Source organism: Mustela erminea, chromosome 2 (assembly GCF_009829155.1).
Source record: "Mustela erminea isolate mMusErm1 chromosome 2, mMusErm1.Pri, whole genome shotgun sequence".
Taxonomy (NCBI): Eukaryota; Metazoa; Chordata; class Mammalia; order Carnivora; family Mustelidae; genus Mustela; species Mustela erminea.
Window position 1 is genome coordinate 22,928,121 of NC_045615.1, and position 15,479 is coordinate 22,943,599.

At 36.0% G+C, this 15,479-nt stretch overlaps 1 protein-coding gene across 12 annotated transcripts in view; it reads right to left on the bottom strand.

Moving 5' to 3' along the window:
• Window positions 1–15,479, bottom strand: part of IQCM (IQ motif containing M) — a 482,329-nt gene that overhangs the window by 11,459 nt on the left and 455,391 nt on the right. The window lies entirely within an intron of this gene.

Below are 15,479 nucleotides of genomic sequence, written 5' to 3' on the forward strand. Positions count from 1 at the left end.
TGGCAAACACTACCTTGCCCAGTTGATCAAGGTTTACAAGACCAGGTTAAAAAATCATATTGGTCCCATGTTCCTGCTAATATGATGTGATGAGAAGGGTACTTCACCTCTGTGATATTCTTTCAAAAACATATAGCCTCAGCATTTAAAAAACAATAATAATGACCATGAGAATAACAGCTTCCATTTAATGTACAATTATTCTTTTCCAGGCATTGTTTTGAGTGCTTTACTTATATTACCTCTGTTTATCTTTCTACCAATACCAGATGTTATCACTATTACTATAAGAAATTATGACTCATAATACTAACATGTTATTGGGCTATAGGTAATTTTTGATCCACATATGAATTGCAGAATCTTTTATAACTTACTGGAAACTGTAGCATTATTTAAATCACTCATTTTTAAAACAGGTCTATGTTACATTTTATTATTGTCTTTTTTTTAAGATTTTATTTATTTATTTGACAGAAAGTGATAGAGAGAGAGATCACAAGTAGGCAGAGAGGCAGGCAGAGAGGGGGAAGCAGACTCCCCACTGAGCCCAGATGCGAGGCTCGATCACAGGACCCTGAGATCACGACCTGAGCTGAAGGCAGAGGCTTAACCCACTGACCCACCCACCCACTGACCCTATTGTTTGTCTTTTTTAAAAAGATTTATTTCCTACCCACTTAAGCCCCCATGTTGCTTTGGTGAGTGCTGTGAAGTGTGTAAACCTGGTGATTCACAGACCTGTACCCCTGGGGATAAAAATATATGTTTATAAAAAAAATAAAAAAATTAATTAAAAAAAATAAAATAAAAAAATAAAATAAAATAAAAAGATTTATTTACTTATTTATTTACTGGGCAGAGGCGAACAAAATCCTAACCAGACTCTGCACTGACCGCAAGAACTGGATACAGGGCTTGATCTCATGATCATGAGATTGTGACCTGGGTGGAAACCAGGAGTTGTATGCTTAACCAACTGCACCACCCAGGCACCCCTGTTGCCTGCCTATTTATGTGTTTGTCCTTTATCTTCAAAATATCAGTAATTCAGTTCTTTGTGTCACTGTATTAATCTCCTAAGAGAGGTCTTGCAAATTAACTAGCATTCAGTAATTTTGATAATGCTTATTTTTGTTTTACAAAAATGACATCATATTATGCATATTTTGCTTTCTTCACTCAAGAAAAATTCATGGAAATCTCTCCAACCTAACTAGTATAGCTCTAATTCATTATTTTACGTTGTGCATAGTATTCTGTAATAAGAATGTACCAAAACATTGCTTTATGGATTAGTGTTTACTTTGTTCCTCAGTTTCCCCTAATAAAAAATGCTTAAAATAAGCATGTTTGTTTACTTAGCAGTGCTTTCATTTCCCTGTGATAGATTCACCAAAATATAATGCACTCAAATGTATAAATATTTTTAGTTTTTTAAAAAGATTTTATTTACTTGAAGGAGAGAAAGCATGAAAGGGGAGAGGGTCAGAGGGAGAAGCAGACTCCCTGCTGAGCAGGGAGCCTGATGTGGGACTCAATCCCAGTACTCCAGGATCATGACCTGAGCTGAAGGCAGTTGCTTCACCAACTGAACCATCCAGGAACCCTAAATATTTTTAATTTTAATTGCTATTGCCCACATGCTTTCTAAAATGTTATGAAATTCATTTCTACCAGCAACGTGTGACATTACTTCTTTGCTCACAACCTAGCCAGCAACAGCAGTTATTCTTTTATTTCACTTTAACTGTGGCCAGTCCAAAAGCTGCTAATCCATTGAGTCTCTTCATTTACTAGTGACTTGGAGCAACTTTGCATATATTCGATGGCTGTTGGATTTTTCATGAATGGTTTCTCTACATCTTTGGTCTATTTTGCTCTTATATTATCTTCTTTTTATGATTTACTTACTAATTTGAGAGAAAGTGTGCGCGCACAGACATCTCCATACATGTCGGGGGAAGGGCAGATGGAGAGACTCTTGAAGCGGACTCCACACTGAGCACAGAGCCTGACCCGGGGGCTCAATCCCATGATCCATGCGATCACCACCCCAGTCAAAACCAAGAGTCAGCTGCTCAATCTACAGAACCACCCAAGCACCCAAGATTATCCTCATGCTCAGATTTAAAAAGCTCATCATAATAAACCTCTTCTAAAATGCAATCCCACTCTAAATCAATAGTTTAAATAGATTTGTTTATGGTTATTTTTTCATAAAAATTTTTGAAATTAAAAAAAAAGAAACAAATTTATTTTCCTTCTGCTTTATATTTTTTATTGAATATCTTTTCTGCTCCTAGCTTGAGTATGTAGTTCTCCAGATTTCCTTGAAGTTCGGTTAACTGACTAATTGATTGATTCAGACTGATTGTTAAATTTTCTCAATTGTTTCTTTTAGTATCTATTGATAATATCATACAATTTCTTTCCCTAAAAGTATTTATATAATCAACTATGGGAATAGAATTCTGAATTCTTAATATGGTGTCATCCTTATAGTTGGAACAGAATGTGTTTGGACTTAGTGTATTATCCTTTAAGAGATGACTGGGACAACTTCCTTCTCTCCAAGTACTCAGTGCTGGTAACTGCTAAGACAAAGTATGCCAACCACTTCCACCTTCAGAAACGTTCTTTGGATCCTTCAGGCCCAATTATAAGAAATCCACTCTCAGTAAGAACCCTTCAGCCAGGTTCATACAATAGTGGCCAGGACTGTTTCCATTACCTGGATCTCATCCTCTGCCCAGTGGCGACGTGATATAGCTTTGAAGCAAAGACATGAGAGATGAAAATATAAAAGCAATTTTAGAGTTTTCAATTGGAAATTCTTTGTCATATTTTCTTGAGGTGATAGAAAAAGACAAAGTAATAAAAGCCAAAGACTATACAATCTTGTAAAAGACACAAATAACAAATTTCTCTGAACCAGGGTAGAATATTTTTTCCACAGGAGTCATGGTAGGGAATCAAGGCAAGAGCTTAATATTCTAAATAAAATGAGATTAGCATAAGGAAGAGTCCTATCTAGAAAACATGTTTTAAAACCTAGAAAAAAATGTGTGCAAATGCATTTTACCCTAGATATTTTCCATAACTTAACCATCATTTGTTTTCCATCTCCTTATCAAAAGGAGTGTCCCCATCCTGAGTGGCCACCGCCAGCCACCAGTCTTTAGGAGGCTGCAAGGCTCCTCAGAGTCCCTCCCCTCCTGCCCTGGCTGCAGCAAGTAGAAGCAGGTGGGTTCTTTTATATCAAAACAGCAAAACACCAAACAAGAAGTTAGGAGAACCCTACTTTTTACTAACTAAGCCACACACAAGCCTTTCTGACATCCTGTAACCATGCCCTTGCACCAAGTTGAAAATAAACTCCAACCAGCCAGCAAAACAAAACAAAAGCAAACAAAAAACAAAAGTGGTATGGTATTACTATAATAACAGATGAGAAAATATTCAGTGTTTCATTGCTCATTTTAGTCTACATTGGGACAATAGCAGAGTGAAGATTCAAATCGCCCAATTGCCTCTGAGAAGAAACAATTACAATAAAATTAAAGTTTCCCAATATCTGTGCACAATGGAAAAGAGCAAAGAAGTTTCAAACCATGTGTGCTATAATCTATTGCACTCTAATTGAAATCCAATTGATCTTAACAGGATTTAGATAAGGACATTTAATGGACAAACTTTTCAAAGCAGGATGGTCAATATCTCACCTAGAAGTGATAAAAATTCTTGTGACATTTTTAGTACAGAAGTAAGAGCATGAACTTTGGGATCAGAAAGACTAAAATTCAAATACCGGCACTTTTAACTTAGCACTTTGTGATCTTAAGAAAGATGAGTTTGCATTTCTTTATCTGTAAAATGGAGATAACAGTACCTACTTCAGAGAAATAGTATAGGAATTTAATAAGAAAATATACACAAACACTTGATTTAGATTTGAATGTATCATAATTTCTTAAATTGTATCTGTTAGTATCCCCTTCTCTTTTTTGTCCTCCTCCACTGAAATGGAGATTAGTTTATCACCATCTTCCCTACTATCTACTTATATATCTATTTATTTATTTACTTATTGGTTATTTTGTTGTTGTTTTTAATAGTGTGCATGCTATGTGAATGCTACTTCCAGACAAGCTAGCAACCCTTTTCCGATGGACCACCATATTGTTTCCTCTAACCTTTTCCTATAGACATATTCTGTATTTACCACTGATGTTCCTAAATTCTGATGTGAAAACCATGTAAAATATAATTCTTCCTCCTTTCCTAATTGGTTTTCAACACACAATGCTACGTCTTCCACCCACATACATCATCCAATTAAATACTGAGGAATATAAATTCTTCATTTTGTTCAGTCTTCTTAGATAAATAAGATAAACCTATCTGGTATTTCAAGAGGTCTTACAAAACAATCAAATCTTCCTGCCCCTCTACCTCTCCCTTCTAATATGGGCATGACACTAGAAATCTTAAGACTCCATCTGATGGAGTGCTTCAAACCTCCTTCTCCCAGACCTTAAAGATAGACAATGACACGTTCTGAGTAAGCATATTTACTGACAATAAAATCCCTTTCCATACAGGATCTATATCTGTGAAAAGGCTTAGAATTGGGTATGTTCACAGAATAAATATGCTCACAGTTATATTTTACCACTAGATGTCACTCTGTCACATCGAAGCAAATGTGGGGCCACTTCCTACTACCAAAATGCACTGCAATCTAGGCACCTGTCCCTCGCCTGAGAAATAGCTAATTGTAATATTGACTTTGCCGCACTAGAAGCAAATAATAAAAAGTAATCTCCAGTGTAAGATCAAGGCGGGCTCTAAGTATCCTCTGATGAGCACAGAATACCCTTATCTCCGTCAACCACAACCTCATTGTATAAGTCTTCACTTCCAAAGGGCTAAGGCACACCTGCAGTATTTCTGTCTCCAAGAGAATTCAGCTTTCCAAGCTCCATCATGCCAGGGGTTGATGGAACCACTTCTTGTATTCCCTTGTATTGTGCTGGTATCACTAGCAACAACTCATATGGGTTTCCAATTTTATAATGAAAACCAAGATTAGTCAATATACCCCAGTACCACATAAAGCTGCTATGCAAACATGATCCAACTGTCCCTCATTCTCTAAGATTCATTCTACTATTGCTGACAAACCATGGAAACTAATTTTCAGCCTGAGAATCGAACAACTATTCCTCAGTAAGTCCACCGCAGAAAGAATTGTGTGGAACTGAACTGGAAAAACCCCAATTCTAATCCTTCTAGATTCACACTTAGCATTTTTGCTTCCAAAGATGGCTATGCCCAGAGATTTAACATGTTCTACCCATGACCAGTCTTTTTCTCCATTTGTTACTTCTCATGAATTTCTCAAGTTTTTTTTTTTTAATTATAGTTAGCCTGAACAAAGACCCCTGAACATAATATTTTTTTTTTTGAAAAGAAGAATTTTTAAGTCTTTCAGAAACTAAGTCTCCATTGAGACTTGGTTAAAACTCATGTCCCATCAGAAATTTAATAAACTACTTCTTTAGATTTCCTCAATTTAGGAAATTTATATGGCGCTAAATAGATTTGCTTTCAGGAATATCTTGTCTTGAGCATTCTAAACAAAATTGTAATTGGCAAAAATTCAGTTTTCTTGATATTCCTTTCCTTTATGCTATTCTTTTATCAGAAAAATAAAAATGGTGAAAGGTTTTCTTGGCTCAAGTACAAAGTAATTTTAATGCTGAGCAACAAGTTGGATTTAAAATTCTAGGTTATAGATCCTACAGAGTAACTCAAATATAAGTCAGGCATCGGCATGATTCCATTTCTGACATGAGATATATGGCATAATCTAAGGTAATGATGGAGAATTCCATTTTACTCAGTCTCATTATAAAAATGCCCCAAATGTAGGTTCTTAAAATTATTTTAAAGTAATCTTTGGACATCTTTTTTGACAGTCAATACTTTTGCACATCCATCTGAAACTCCCTTTAAAAATATTCTCTCTCGGGGTGCCTGGGTGGCTCAGTCAGTTGAGTGTCCAACTTTTGGTTTTGGCTCAGGTCATGATCCCAGGTACTGGGATGGAGCCCCACATCAGGCTCTGCACTAAGTGCAGAGTCTGCTTGTTCTGCTCTTTCCCCTCTGCTCCTACCCCACTCCCACTCATGCATGTATGTGCCCACTCTTTCTTTCTCTCTCTCAAATAAATAAATGAATTCTTAAAAACCTATTCTCTCTTTGTTTGTTTCTCTACTCATCAGTGCTCCCCAACACCAATCCTATGAATCTTTTTGGTCACTATCCTCAAAATGTAACTACATATGGCAACTGCCAAAAAATCTATACTTTGTCTCTCTTTTATCCAAACTTCAATGAGTGTCCCCATGGTTATGATCCTTCCCTATTTCTCTTCTTCAATTCCCATGCTGTTAATGTGTCTATGCTCCTGAAATGCTGCCTGTACCTTACAACTCTACCTTCTTCATGTATGTCTCTGGAAAGGCATTTTTCTTCTACTATGATTGGTTTTTTAGACAATAATCAGCCTATTCCCACTCTCTTCAATTCCAGAGAATAAATACTCTAACACTACAACTGCTAATATTTTAATGGTTGTATAGATAAGGAAACCCAGGCTTAGAGGGACTAAGTAATTGCCCAATTAAGAGGTAGACTGTGAATGAATATTCAAGTCAACATACTCTAGATTTTCATTTAGACAGGCAGCATTAAATGGTGGTTATGAAGACCAATTCTGGGCCAAAATGTCTGGGCTGGAATCATCAATCAGCAGCTTACTATCATTATGGCCTTGAAAGAATCTCTATATGCCTTATTTTTCACATCCCTGGTCAGGGATAATCACCAGGTTGCTATTTATAGTTGTTGTGATGATTAAATGAGTAAATACATGAGCAAAACACACATAGTAGATTAGTTAAATGAGTAAAAAACATAGTAAATACTAAATTATTATTATTAACCACTATACTGTATTGTTTTTCAAATTCAAAATAAATAAATGTAAATTTATTAGGCAAGATGATATAAATGACTAGTCTACAATTCGGATTATAAATAGGGAGAAAACTTGGCTTATTTACCAAAGGAATAATTCACTAACTTGACTCTCCATGTCAGATACTTTAGTAGTTAAAACCCACGATCCAAGTTTGAAATATGTAACAGATGCTTAATGGTGATAATGATGATGCTGATAGCAATAATTGTTAATGTTTATTGAGAATTTTGGGGCACTAGGTGCTTATTTGACACTATGGTAAGTGCTTTAATTATCCTTACAAATGTGGAAGTTGAAGTTAACAGGTTGAGTAACTTGTTCAAGATCAAGAAGGTAATATCAAAGTTTGGGCTTCAACCCATTAAAGTCATTATGGAGTTTACAGAGCCTAAAGCTCACAATCAAAATAAAATTGAAGACTACAAAAATTTTCAAATAAATATGTTTCAATTATTTGTAAGTCTAATTATATTTCTTTGGTTTATTTTTACATTGTATTACATTTGATTTTCCAATCTAAAGTTGTACTGTTGGCTACAGAGTCATATAATCTGTTACTGATAATGAGCTTTGAGTACAAAAAAATTATTTAATATAAAATGTTCCCTGAATCTTAGAGTAAAAAGAACCCCAGATGATGTACCTACTAAACCTATGGGCATGGGGAATATGTATAAATTTCAATGAACTTTTACCAAGAACTCTTTAGGTGGCCCCGTCCAGAATGAAAAAGCCATAACCCAGAAAGGTTAGTAAGTCACGCAGACAGTAAATGGCAAAATGGAGATTTGAATGCAGGTTGGTTTTTCTGATCACAAAGTAATTTCCCTGCAATCGAATAGTCTTCTAAAGGAGGTATTGTGGCTTAAATTAGCCAGTTATGATTTCAATTTTTATAAACAAACCTAACTTTAATAAAATAGTAATAATACCCTCGAATGCATCTTTTTTCTTGATTGATTCTATTGTCACAGTTCCCTGTTTTGAGAGACGACAAAATTAGTAAATTTTATAACTACTAGAATTGAGAATTCTTTATAATTCAGCATCTACTGTATTGGTAGTAAAAAAATTACATGTTATCCATCAGATCATATCTGGATAGCATATGAATATTGTGTACCAGTCTAGGCAGTTTCATGCCTGAGACTCTAATGCAATCTGTGTCTATAAGATACAATAAGCAGGATAGGTTTATTCTGTTTCTTCTTAGAAGGGTTACAAAAACAAGAACTTTGTGTTAAATCTTCAGAAAGAAAATGTTGACTAGACTGATAATGTGAAAACAAATTCAATAATTAAATGTAAGATGTTTTCAAAGATACTCTGGATCTTATTTTGTGTCAGACACTGTTCAAAGCACTTTTTGCGTACTGTGTAATTTATTTCTTATCACCACTCTATGGGATAGGTATCATGATAATCTCAATCTTACACAGGAGGAAATGGAGGCACAGAAATTTTAAGTAAATTTCCCAGTCACGGGTTAGTAAATCTTATTTCTGTACTTCAAACCCAAGCAGTGGAGGTGAGGTGACTGACTCCAATACACAAGAACAACAGTATCAGTAGTAACAACAACGGCGCCCCCTCAAACAGGGGAGCCTGGGTGGCTCAGTTGGTTAAGTGACTGCTTTGGCTTGGGTCATGATCCCAGGGTCCTGGGATCAAGCCCCACATCGGGCTTCCTGCTCACTGAAGAGCCTGCTTCTCCCTCTCCCTCTGCTGTTCTGCCTGCTTGTGCTCTCTTGCTCTTTCTGTCAAATGAATACAAAAATAAAAGATTTTAGATTTAGATCAACTTGATATAAAAATCTTATTTCTGACGTGTCCTTGAAACAAGACTCTGGGTGTTATCTTCTACCAATCAGCTAAACTTTCACAGGATTTAGAAGGAAAAAGAGATACGGAGATTCTTCACCTTTCTTCTAGCAGATTAAAAAAAAAAAAAAAAAAAGTGGCTTCATTCCACTGCAGTATTCCAAAGACTATTATTTAGATTCCTGAGAAACTAGAAGAATCTGGAACAGCAACAGCAATCCCCCTAATTGCACGTCCTGATTTCTGGATCCGCTATTGGGGGTTTCTGGATTCATAACTCCAGCAGCAACTGCCCAGGTGGTAGCTTCCATGGTGGGTCAGGTCTTTGTTGCTCTGAGAGGCAATCTTAGAAATCCAAACTAAAATCCATCCCTTTACTCTCCAAAGATCTTTGTTAAGTACTTAATTTATTGTATCAAATCCATTTCTTCTTAAAACATCTGGTGTGCTTTTCATTCCCTCTGCTGAGGCTTGACTGATAGAGTAGTCATTGTATACAGTATACACTGAACTGTATGATTGCTCTCTGGAGCAGTTCTTAGAACTGTGGTGCTATGTCCCTTACACTGTAGTCTTTTCATGCATCCGAGTCCTTCCCCCTCACCCCATCCTCCTTTCCTTCATAACCCTGTCCATTCACTACTTCTAAACCATTCACAAAAACCCTGTGATAGTCAGACCTAATATATGCTTTGCTTCCAGTTCAGGAATATTAATATCATTTTGAAAGGAAAAGAAAATTCAGAAAATAGAACATTCAAAACCAAATAGATTTTATTCGTTTTAAGCCACTTCAAACAATGTTTCTAGGGTGCCGGGGCAGCACAGTCAGTTTAATGTCTGACTCTTGGTTTTCCGCTCACGTGGTGATAGAGGGGTCATGAGATCCATGCACCCATGCAGCTCCATGTAAGTGCACAGTCTGCTTGGGACTCTCTCACCTTTCCTCCTCTGCCTCCCTACCTCCCTCCCCTCTCACCATCAGATAAATAAATCAATGTTTTTTAAAAACACCGTGATGTTTCTGATGAAAGGAATTGTTGTTGTTGTTGTTGTTTACAGGTTTGTTTTCTCTCCTCTGGTGTATTTCAACTGGGAAATATGTCCTGGTACCTAGCTCCCATCTCCTGCCACTTTTCATCATTGGTACAACACCTTTTGCTGCTGCAATTGTTACTGCTTCACCCTTGTCCTGAAAATTGTTTCAAAAGAGATTGTAGAGGGACCCCTGGGTGTTTCAGTTAGCTAAGCATCTGCCTTTGGCTCAGGTCATGATCCCAGAGCCCTGGGATCAAGCCTTCAGCTAGGCTTCCTGCTCAGTAGGGAACCTGCTTCTCCTTCTCCCTTGCCTCTCCCTCCTGCTCCTGCATGCTCTCTCTCCCCCAAATAAAATCTTAAAAAAAAAGAAAAAGTTGTAGGTACTGTACTTGATGCTCAGTGTTTGCCACAAATAAAAATGTCTTCAAAACCAGAGATCAAAATCATGCCAAATCCCCTGCCTCTGCTACAGTTTTACACATAATCATTTGGCAAAATGAGTTTTGAAAGTCTAGTCAGTTTTTTTTCTAGGATACTCTTTATTAGCAATAAAGGTTAGCCAGGAGTTTACCCTAAGAGTAGTCATTAAGAAACTCTCAAATCCATTCAGTTAAAAAGCTCAATAAATTAATATCAAAAAAGAAATACTGGTACCACAGCACCTTGCTGAATTTGTACTCAGCTGCACACTAAAATAAATACCATACATATTTATACGTGATGGTTGTTGGGAAGAATATCAGGAGGGTAAACAACATTTGGGAAAACCAACAGCCATTTGTTTCTTTGTACCTGACCAAAAATATGTTCAGCTGGTATTTGTGCTACTACATCGATGGGCGCCTACAGCCCATCTGATACTTCTGCTCTCACCCTCCCTCCCTGCAGAAGGGAAGGAGCAGACAGACCAGAAACTATGCCTAAGTCCCCAAATGCCACAGCCAAACCAGAAAAGTATCCTAACGGAAGAGAAAGTCCGTGTCACTGGGAACCAGATTAGCTCCGACTTTTTGTTTCTGGATGGCAAATGGGAAATGTTTTGTAGGAAAATACAAAGACTAAGTAAAATACAATTCCCACTCTCAATTATTTTAAACCCTAGTTTGAAAGTTAATCAGGTTAGTGCACTTCTGTGGGAAGAACTGGGACTTTTTGAACTCTGGTTTCTTTCCAGATCTTTTACAAAAATAGAAATAAAATTTCCATTACTATTTTCTTGCTATTCCATTGTGATTTTCCTTCATATTGTAATTCATTGATTTTTTTTTTTCCTCCCAGTTTATGTTTCTTTAAATTCAGATAGGAGACAGGGAAATTCCTTAGCAAATAGTATTTGATGCCACAAGACTATTTTAATTTAAATTTGTTATAAATATTAATTCAATGAAACAAACAAATGTCTATTGCATTTTCAATGATAGGGACAGCAGGGGAATATATCAGTATTTTGTTTCCAGTGATTTATTACTGAACATTCACAAACATACTACAAATGTGGAAGAATTATAGAATTAAAACCAGTTAGAGTCTTTAATTAATATTTTACTATATTTTCTTCATTATGTATCTCTAGTTATCTGCCCTGTTTGGGGATTATGTAATCAGAAAACAAGAAGAATCAGCTGAAAAACATATAGAAAGGGCATAACTGAATAGAAATCTCCTCACTCTTAATAATGTTTTCAACATTTTGACTTTGCTTTTTCCTTTCTAAAATTACTATAAAAATGTGGATAATGTTTGAAGGGAACACTGGGATTATGACTCATATCTCAAATGTTTTTCTGCAGGTTTTCTCATGTTTTTCAATAAAGTAGGATTTGTTGAGCAGTAGAGGACAAAGGGTTATCATTGAGTATCAGACTAATATATAAAGCTCCTTACATGCCATCACACTGCCCTCGATTTTTAAATAATGGGATTTTATAAAAAGACTGAATAGAGGACTCTAAAGCGATAAACTACAGAGAGATACAAGACGCTATTGCCAAAAACAGATAGCACTCAATTAGTTTTTTTAAAGGCATTCTTATCACATCTTCTCCTAATATTAGCTTTCTCAATAAACAATAGCCTGCTGCAATAGTGCCAGGGTTGCCCAGCTGAGATGACAATGTGCAATGACAGATGATCAGGACCATCGAACTGTTGATGTTATTCACAAATGGCACTCACTGGCCCTTCAGTTTTTAACATTATTCTATGACTCTAACATGAAACCAGATTAATATTTATGTGGTAAGAGAGATGAGAAATGCATTTTCCTGCAATAAAAAAGGAACTAAAAATATTTTGTGGGTCCGTTTTCAGCTACTAACTTTTATCTAATTGAGTTTGAGATGTACATAAAAAGCAACAAACACAGATCTTTCTGTTTTTTAAATAGGCCTTAAATCTTGTATGATATTCAAGAATTTAGTTAAGGTTTTCAGATTGTATTTGCTATAAACAAAGAAAAAAACAGAGAAGGAGAATATCTCCATAATTTTAGTGTACTAATGTCACCATTCACACTAGGTTATGCCAGTCTCTGTTTTTTAAACATGTTAATTAGTACATTAAACTACTAGTCAAATTGAAGTTTAGAGTATTATACAATCTGTTCTTTTTATCCAGAATATAGAAAATTTCTAGTTTTCAAACAAAAAAATAGTTGGTATTTTAAACCATTTAACTAAAAACTACTTTCATGATATTTGGGTATATTGGCCAATTTGACAGTGTTGAATCATTTGACTTTCTGGAAGGAAATTTAAATCTTATTTAGATTCTAGAAGAAAAGTAGGACATGTCAAAATCTTTGTAACATTAAAATATCTGCGGTTCAAGACAGAAAGCAATTATTAGCTCATGATAAACAAAAAATTTCTTAACATTATCTGTAATGCCCTGAAAATTGTGTCCCCTTCCTATTTTCCCAATATCTTCTGGAATGATGTTCACAGGGTTTCCAGATGCATCAGCTGTCTAGTTTTCTCCAACCTTAATGAACTGCCTCTTTTCAGAAATTTTAGGATTCTCCATTCTTCTCTCTGACTTGGAATCATATTCTGTGCCTTGAACACTCATCTATCTTCACCCTTTAATGTCCTTATCCAATTCCCTGTCTTTAAAGATCATAAATTTATTAATGGCAATCAAATTTATATTGCCAGCTTCAGTAGCTCCTTAAACTCCGGATTCAGTAGGAAAATGTGCTCCAGAATTCCCTACACTTCAACTGAGAAGAAATGAACAATTTCAGTGATGTGCTAGACTAATAAGAACAGATTATACACATCTCTTCCCATTTCTGAATTCAGTGATATCTGATTAGTAGCCTGAAATTGGCCACATTGGGACTATTTCACCATGAAAACCAGCAAATAGTACAAATCCTTACCCACTCCAGAACTCGCATAACAGCACACAAGTGCCTGTGATAGTCTGGAAAGGCCCAAGAAAATGAGAGCCAAGAAAATGCTAAGTAATTAAAATGCCCTTGTGTGTGTGTATGTTGGGGGCGGGGAGGGATATTGTTTTGGTTATTCCTTGAAGATTGTTTTCTAAATCTATTGCTTCATCTTATTTAAAATATCTCTATACACACAAAGTTCCAAATCCTGATCAGCAGCTAGATTTTGTGGTCTTGGGATATTTAACCTATTCATTCAGAAGGAATAACAAGGCTGGAGCAATATATGAAGATGGAGGAAACAAATTTAATTTCTTTAAGGATGATTTTACTAATAATTATTACCTAGATTAGGATCCGATGCTACTGCTACCTTTAACTCCCTCCCAGTGCAGATACTTAGATCCAGGAGGAGACACTTAACACAAACTGGCCAATCTTTTTTTTTTTTTTTTTTTTTTTTTTTTTTCCCTTTCTGGAATTTGTGGGCCAGTTAGTTCTTGACAGCCAAGTTGGAAAACCATATTTATGCATTCCATCTGACATTATTGCTGTGAAGAGCAATGTACTATAGAACAGGGGAAATCACAAAGAAACAGGGAGAATAAGACAAATATGCAAAGAGAAACAGTGCCAAGAGATCTCGTGGTCACAGAAAGAGACAGCAACTTGCCATTTCATAACCCATAATCCCACATAGCATGGCTATTCTCCCTGTAGTTGGGTTTCACGTGCTTCCATTCTGTTCTTTAAATAAACACTCTTTTAGCTTAGATGTTCTTATTAAAACTGCCATTTAAGATTTAGTTGAGAAAAAAAAAAGTTTAACATCCAGATACGGTATTACATTGACCTCTTGCAATTACCACTTAAGCATGTAATAATCACCTCAAAATTCACATGTAAAAGTGAACTCCTGAATTTCGTTAAAAGCTGCTTCATTCACATTTCATCTTCGTCAGCTCAGTAAATGTCTCCATCTTTTTTTTAGTTGTTCAAGCTAAAACCATTATATTTTGACTTTTTTTTTCTCTCACATAACTATATCCAATCCCATAGAACGTCCTGCTGAATATATTCAAAATCTGAGTACTTCTCATCACCTCCATTGTCACCAAGGTCTTCCAAGCCATCATTCTCTCCTGCCTGGATTATTGCAATAGCTCTTAATAGTCCTTGCTTCTGCCTCTCTCAACCTCTACCCTCCCCCAAGTCTATTTTCTACACAGCCACCAGAGTAAATCATCCCACTCTTCAGATCAACACTACATTAAGCTTCCCATTTCCCTCAGGCTAAAAGCAAAAAAAAAGTATAATGACCCCACCACCCTTTAGCTCTGTAACCTCACCTCCAACAATTCACCTCCTTATTTATTTCCTTCCAACCATATGTTCTCCCTCTGCTTTCTTGAAATACTCTAGCCACCCTTCTTTTCAGGCTCTTTGCCTTTGTTGTTCCATTTGCTTCTTAGAATTTCTCCTCAATTGTCTGCTCAGTTCAATTCCTCAACACCTTCAGGTGTTTGCTCAAATGTCACCTTATGAATGAGATATTCTTGGCCATTTGATTTAAACTGATCCTTCCCCTTGGGGCATCTTAGCCCCTTTCAGCCATACAATTCACAAGCATATAACACAGTATATATTTAAGTCATTTTGTTTCCTTCTCTCCACTAAAATATAAACTCTCTGCTGGCAGAAATTTTTGACTATTTAGATCACAACTGCATCTCTCTGTGCCTAGAAAGGTGCCTTGCATATAGTAAATGCTCAGTAAACCCTTGAATAAATGAATGAGTAAATTCAGATAAGAAATAAAAATACTTGGGGGGGTGAAGTTGGAAGAATAGCTGAATTACACAAACTATTTGCCTCCACTGCCCTAATTCAATGGAATATTGCCAGCTCTTTGTTTTGTTCTATTTAGATTCTGCATCTGTGTAGATTTCGTTTCCAAAATTTGTGGATGTATAGTAATTTAGTCAGGAAAAAAGTTGTTTCCATGGATGCCTGGTAAACTGATTACAATGAAACTGGCACTGAGTTCTATAATATGACACCATGGTATATTATAATTCTAATTTACACTATAAAGTTTTTCTAGTGGCAGAATGAGTACTTTCCCAGGTCTTTTTTTTTTTTTTTTTTAACAGAACTTAGATAAAAAGCCTATGT